The sequence below is a fragment of the Cornus florida genome, unplaced genomic scaffold (genome assembly GCF_030987335.1).
Source record: "Cornus florida cultivar Cherokee Brave unplaced genomic scaffold, ASM3098733v1 CherokeeBrave_3.0.0_Hap2_Chr07, whole genome shotgun sequence".
NCBI classification, from domain to species: Eukaryota; Viridiplantae; Streptophyta; class Magnoliopsida; order Cornales; family Cornaceae; genus Cornus; species Cornus florida.
Window position 1 is genome coordinate 59,843,039 of NW_026775577.1, and position 7,353 is coordinate 59,850,391.

General features: G+C 37.2%; 1 pseudogene; it reads right to left on the minus strand.

The window, feature by feature from the left end:
* Nucleotides 1-5,036: 5,036 nt before the first annotated feature.
* On the minus strand, nt 5,037-7,066 carry LOC132266254 (ADP-ribosylation factor-like protein 8c; annotated as a pseudogene).
* Between the last annotated feature and the right edge of the window lie 287 nt (nt 7,067-7,353).

Below are 7,353 nucleotides of genomic sequence, written 5' to 3' on the forward strand. Positions count from 1 at the left end.
AGACTTTCATTATGTTTGGAAGACTTGTGGACTTGAAGACTTCCATTTTTGTGAAGGATGGCTCGGAATGCCAATTGTAGTCTTTTTTTTGTCAAAAGTGTATATTCGATTTTAAACTTGTAATGTGTGCCTAAACACACTTTTGATTCACATTTTATGTATATGACATGAGGCCAAGGGCCAAACTTCTTTTAGAATCACATTTATGTCATGAATGTTGATTTTTGCCTTTAGTGAGATTATATGAAATTCACGTGTTTTAGTATGCTATTTTGCACCGAAGCGTGTATTGTGTATGAAATTCGTTATCTAGAATTCAATTAACATGTATGAGGTGTGGCCAAAGGCCAAACAGTTTTTGAAGTCATTTCAAGATTTTAAATTCTAAGTTTTCGTTCCAAATTTCATTTTTGGCATTTTGGCCATTGGGGGGGTCATATTTTGTATCAGCCATATTTTTGAGTCATGGACCATTGTAGCACATCTTATTAGGTAAGTTACGTTTGTGTGCATGGTCGTTTCCAGGCAAAGCTTCTTCTTTGGTGAAATGAGCCTCCTACGGACTCACTTTACACTTTTGTTGCATAATCTTACTTAAGGGCATTTTTGGAATTTTATTTGGGAAATAAATTCCGTTCTTCATATGGTCACTTATAAAATGTGATTTTAGGGGGGGTTTCTTCTTCGTGTTTTTCCAGAAAATGCCGTCTTGGTATCAGAAATCGATCGCAAAGTTCAACTTTTTGTTTTCCATTTAGCAGCTTTTTTGACCCTCTGGACCAGATTTCTTTGGAGGGAATTTTGGGCATTTCACAGTGAGTATTTTTTAATTTTTTTTGCAAGTCACGTAGAAAACTCAATTTTGAGGGGGGTTTCTTCTTTGTGTTTTTCCAGAAAATGTCATCTAGGGCCTCAAAATCCCATTTTTTCGGGAAAAACCCATATTGCCAGGTTTTTGCTGAGTTGTAGTACAAGTGTACGGGTCAAGTGTACGGGTGGTGAATCTCGTAACCGGTTAGATGAGCATGGGCGATTTTTTGCTCCTATTTTTTTCGTTGACCATATCTTCTTCATCCGGACTCCGAATCAAGTGATTCTTGAGTCTAAATTCATTAATTTTTCATTTTTTTTCCAATGGTGTACTTGGTGGCACCCACTTTTAAGCTGGAAATGACATTTTTGCCCCTAGGTTCAGTCTTGGTCTTTTTTGAGACGTTGCTTCGACATTTGATTCCTTTGGGTTCCGTGACCTCGTTGAGGGTCTTAATGGTGTCTTAGAGCCATGTTGTATTTCTAGAGACCATTGTTTGTCTTTTGCTTCCGCATTTCAGATCCGTTATAGGGTCATCTTTCGGTTCATCACTAACGCACCGGGTTGAAAAACTTGGGCCGTCACAAGACCTATCAAAACAGTTAACTTGGGCATGGTAGTGCGATAACCAATCCATCCCAGGTAACACCGTATAAGTGTACATGTCCAGAACCACTAGATTGGCTAGGAATCTGAGCCTGCAAATACCTAGTGTCACCAACTAATCTAAAAAAAAATTTCCCTATTTCTGAAAATTCCATAGAGCAGAACACATAAAGTAAACAAAATACTCCGAAATCTTCCCATTTTAGACTATTATTCTATCCTGGGAATTTCTCCTTCTAAATGAAACCTACCATATTGATTTACACAAGTTCTCTCACAAACTCCTTGGTAATCATCCTGTCTCAACAAAATGTACCACAAGCAAACATTTGTTTGCCTGAGCAAAACCAATCATCCTACTGTGATAAACATTTATGAGCCCAACATACCCATTCTAATACAATTTAATAAAACCATATGTGTATAAATCGCCAAAAATGCCATCATAAAACACAATAAAATAGCCAAAACCGTTAGATCACTTTATTAAGAATTTTTCCAAATTACAACTGTCAACCCAATAACCGTAAGGTATTCTTTAACATAATCCTAATGTACATGATTAAATCCATACTACATTCTTACTAATACCTCCTCCACTACTAGTAATTATAAATACTCTTAAAAGAGCAGTCACCCTTGAACTCCGGTGCCCTTCATCTTGGATGCTCCGGTATTTCCTCCATCCTGATCTTCTTCGGGGTCTTCCTTTCCGCTTGGTTCAGCTTCGAGCACCACCGAAGTTGTGTTGGGTCCACAATATGGTGGCCAATCCCACACACAAGAAATTTTCCTTGACTTGTACTCCAAAGCAACGCCTATTGGAATCAACTCCCTGGTCTCTAATTCCACCTTTTTGGTCGGCCTTCGTAGGGGAATCACCGGAGTAACCTTCCTCGGCCTTGGGCCCGTCTTCGCTTCCATCGCGGACCCCATCCTTTTTCTAGTGCCAAATATTCTGAAATTACAGAATAAACTTGACACCAGTACCTTTTAATCGAACCGTAAAGGAATACAATGAATCCTAAACTTAAGCTCTAAACAATTAAGAATGCTACGCGGAAGTCTTACACGATAGAATCCTAGAGACACTTGAACCTGGAGTGCTCTAATACCAATTGTGATACCCTTCGGATCTGAGACACGGGTTAATCAGGCCCAGGCCCAAACCCGAGGGAAATATCAAATAATTAATATTTAATGAACACAGAATACAAGATGAAATAATAAGAAATAAATAAAAATGGCTGAAAAGAACTCTAACTGAAAATCCTCAAAATAATAATATAAAACCCAACTCCAAAACCTCCAATTAATTAACAGCTCGGGAATCCATCTAGTGAACCCCTAATAAAGATCCCAATTGTAAAATGAAATAACTGAAATAAGAACCAAAGCTAATAAGTAAGCAGTCCTATGTAGTCGGTGGAATAGAAGTCTGTATCTGCTCTGCACGACCAAGCTCTAACCCTGGAACTGACGAGCACCAAAAAATAATAAGAGAGTGGGTCAGGCCCACATGCAAGTCCTGATCTACTACGATCCAAACAGGAATCCGATACGCAGATACATCCTAGATAGACTCAACAATATCTAGAGTAGTCCATATATGTATATATTAAACACTATAGGACGCTCACTAGTCCAATAGGTCTGTCTCAGCCTGAGTAGAGATACCATGTAAATCGCACATTATATGGTCATGAGTACTTAGACCTACCAGGGACTAACAACTACTGTCCAGCTATCCATCCTAGGCGATATACGCACCTTAACCGTGATCCTGAGACTAAAGCTCCATACAATGGCACCATAACATAAATATATAAAGTCCGTGTCCTCCTAATACAAAATATCATCCATCTGGTATAGTGGCTTGATACTTATATAACAATCCATCTAGAAACCAAAGTAGGTCATTCAATTATTTTATTGATATGACACAAGTAGGAGATGGATTTAAACCTTATGGTTAAACCATACCTCAATCCAGGTTAGGTAGGATTTAATTTCTTTGGTTAATCCGTCCCTGAAATGCCATCGTCCCATACCGGTGCATTAATCCATCCAGTCTAACAATTGATGCAACAAAATAATAACACATCAATTAAAACAGAAATATTATGATATAAAATTAAACCATCCAGTCCAATAAATGATGCAATATAAAAATAATACATCAATTTAATCCACAGATAATATGATACACGTCATACAAATAAGTATTGCATTTATTTAAGCAACACCACAGTTTAAATGGCATGCAGCTAACTTACCCTCCAAGTCACTAACATACATCTCAGATAAACAAACATAACGTTTCACGAACATTGTTTAATCCGTTTAAACATTAATTTCAATTGGCAGAGTAATTAAATTTACCCTTCCATTCAATCTAAACAACATATAAGTTATTGAATTTCCCAACCATCCACCTTCTTAGCATATATAGATATAAGATGTATTCTAAGATCTTCCTAAGTACATTAAACCCATTTAGATTAATTAAAATAGGTTTAGAAATAATTCTGGGCAATTAAAAACCAACATCTAGGTCGCGGTCCAACTTAGTCGGCTGAGTTGCCAACTTAGTTGGCTGAGTTGGTACTGAAGTCATCTTCTTCGTCTGTTCAGCCTCTGTAAATCCAAAAAATCCATAGTTAAAGCCTCTAAGCTTCAACCTAAGTCCCACACGTCCATACTAAACTATTTTAGATGTTTTAACATGCAAGGATTAAACCTAAACATCAATTGTGCATCAAGAATTTTCAAAATCATTCAAAACAGAAAAATGAAAACAAAGCCACACACCCTCTATTTCAGTCCAAATAAGCATGCATAATTACTCAATTTTAGCATTCATTAAACCCCTAGAGTCTAGCTAGGCATGCACAGAACACAGATTTAAGGGAAATAGTAGAACAAAGACTTGCCTTTGAGGTTCAAATTTGAAACTCAACACCACTGTTCTCTGAATTGTCTATTAAACTCCCTGCTGCTATTCCACAAAACCACGTTCCTTCCTCCTTTGATCCCACCTAACCTTCCCCTCCTATCTCTCTCTGTTTTCCCTCTGTATCTCACGGTCTCAATTTTTACAGAAAATACGTTTATTTTTCTAAAACCCTAAACCACCGTGATATACATATTTATAGGCTTAGTGATTAAACCCTAATCCATGTATAACTCGGCCCATAGAACAACCTAGGTTAAATTACAATGTCGGCTGAACTTAAACCTAATATAACTTAAACCTAATATACTTTATGTGCCACCTTCCATACAGTCACGTGGAAAACAAAATTAACTGTAAATAAAACAATTCACTTTAAACAATTAAAGTAAACTCATTAAACCATTTAAGTTAAGTAAAGCAAACCAACTAAATAATTAATTTCAATTACAACAATTAAATAAATTAAATAAATGAAATTAAAACAAGTAAGTAATCAAATGCAACTAAAACAATTAAAACAATTAAATCAAACCAAAGAAATAATCAAAAGCGATTTTAAACAATAAATTAAATACCAGGACTATCCTTTTGAAATTAGCGGTATTACACATTCTCAAAAAAGGCCAAATAAGAGTACAACACAGCTAAGATGGGACCGTTGGATTAGTTTTCTATTTTATAGTGTTTGATAAGCCAATCGATGACAACATCTATGTTTATGGAATCCTTGCATGAGCTCATGTAGCAGCACACTTCTCTGTCTGTGATCATTTGCAGATCTCTGAGGGTCAAAGAAACACAAAGAATAGTGTAAATGAACAAGAATATCAAAAGATATTTATTAAGATAATCCATAAATGAAAAGGTGATATAAAATTGTTCGTGAGGTTTATGGAAACTTACAGCTGATCCACCATCGCTTGCTTTGTCAATTTTGTTACCAAGAACAAACAAAGGAATTGTTGTTTTAGAGTGTTTGATAAGCTAATCAATGACAACATCTATGTTTATGGAATCCTTGCATGAGATCATTGATGGGTAGTGTGGAGCCTGATAGATACTGTACACCAAGCCCCAACTCTCCGAAATTTTTGGAGAGTATTTTGGTAATTTTTGCACTTGCTATGTTGCCCTAGTGCAAGGGTATTTATTCATTCTGAACTCTCTGCATCCGCTGTTATTTTTTGATCATCATAGTGAAATCCCTGCAACTCTTGGACGTAGAACTAAATTTTGAGTGAACTAAATAAAATATGTGTGTTCTTGTTGTGTGTGTGTTTGATCTATTTCTTGTGTTTTCTATTTGATTTCGCAACAATCATGTAGCAGCACACTTCTCTGTCGGTGATCATTTGTAGATCACGGAGTGTCAAAGAAACACAAAGAATATCAAGAGATATTTATCAAGATAATCCATAAATGAAAAGGTGATATAAAATTTTTAGCGAGGTTTATGGAAACTTACAGCTGATGCACCAGGGCTTGCTTTGAAAGAGCTTCTGACTTGAATAATTTTGTTCCCAAGGACAAGCAAAGGAACTGCACTCAATGAAGGTTTTGTCAAGAGGTCATGTAGCTTACCACAAGTAATGGGAACATTGTCTCTATCTCACAAACAATACTCTAACACACCCCATTTATTATATATAATGGTTAGACATTAACCTAAAAAAGTTAGTTGATGAACAAAAGAGGCAAAATTAAAAGGATGGTAGGAATTACAGTATAGCAGAGACACCCTGAAAGTAGGGCTCCCACATGGAGCAAAATCTCCGTTGCCCTCCAAGATCCCGAAGCTTTATTGTGAAATCTCCTTTTGTAACGTCTCGCATATTGAATCCCATTGGGTTTTCAGAGTATAAAAAGCTTCTGTTAAAGACACCTAATTTGTAAAAGAAGAAAGTGCCTATTAAGATTTCACTACAGTCAACAAATTGAACAAACAATGAGAATTAGCATTTTCATCAGCAATATAATAGTAGACTAAAAGCTTAAATGAAGTTATGCATGCTTTGTCCTGTCCTACCTAGAGTCCTACAAGTGAAAAGTGAATAGTGAAGATTCAAACGTAATTACCAAATAAGAAAAGATATTTAACTGCTAAAGAGACTCACATCTACAACCTATTATTTCTTTGACTATTCAGTTTGAACACTCAATACTATTTGATACTTAAACTGGTAACATGTTTAATACATTGTAATTAAAGCTATTCTGTGTATTGAAATTGGGAAATAGTATAGAAAGAAGAAAAGACAAAGATATTTTACTTGTGTGGGTGTCACTTGCCAAATGATGACGTGGCAATTTGAAAAATCAATGCTACCCCTACTAGGGCTTCGTGGCAAAGTTGAAAAGTCAAAGAACTACACCAAGCCTTGACAGAGCACTAGGCCCACCAAACCTCGAAGGCCTAGCCTTCGAAGGTCACAAGCCCCAACATCGCATTAGATACACCAAACCTCAAAGGATAACCTTCAAAGGTCACAAGCCCTGGCATTACATCAGGCCCACCAAGCCTCAAAGGTCTGACCCTCGAGCACCCACAAGCCCAACACCACACCAGGCCCCATTGAGCCTCGAGAATCTAATCCTAGAGCACCCACAAGCCTTGGTACCACATCAGGTCCCATTAAGCCTCGAGAATCTAACCTTTGAGCACCCACAAGCCCCGGCAGCACACCAGTCCCCATTAAGACTCGAATCTAACCCTCGAGTACCTTCAAGCCCTGGCACCGCACCAAGCCCCATTAAGCCTCGAGAATCTAACCCTCGAGCACCCTCAAGCCCTGGCACCGCACCAGACCTCATTAAGCCTCAAGAACCTAACCCTCGAGCACCCTGAAAATAGGGCTCCCATATGAAGCGAAATCTCCGTTGCCTTCCAAGATCCTGAAGCTTTATTGTGAAATTTCCTTTTGTAATGTCTCGCATATTGAATCCTACCAGGTTTTTAAAGTATAAAAAGCTTATGTTAAGA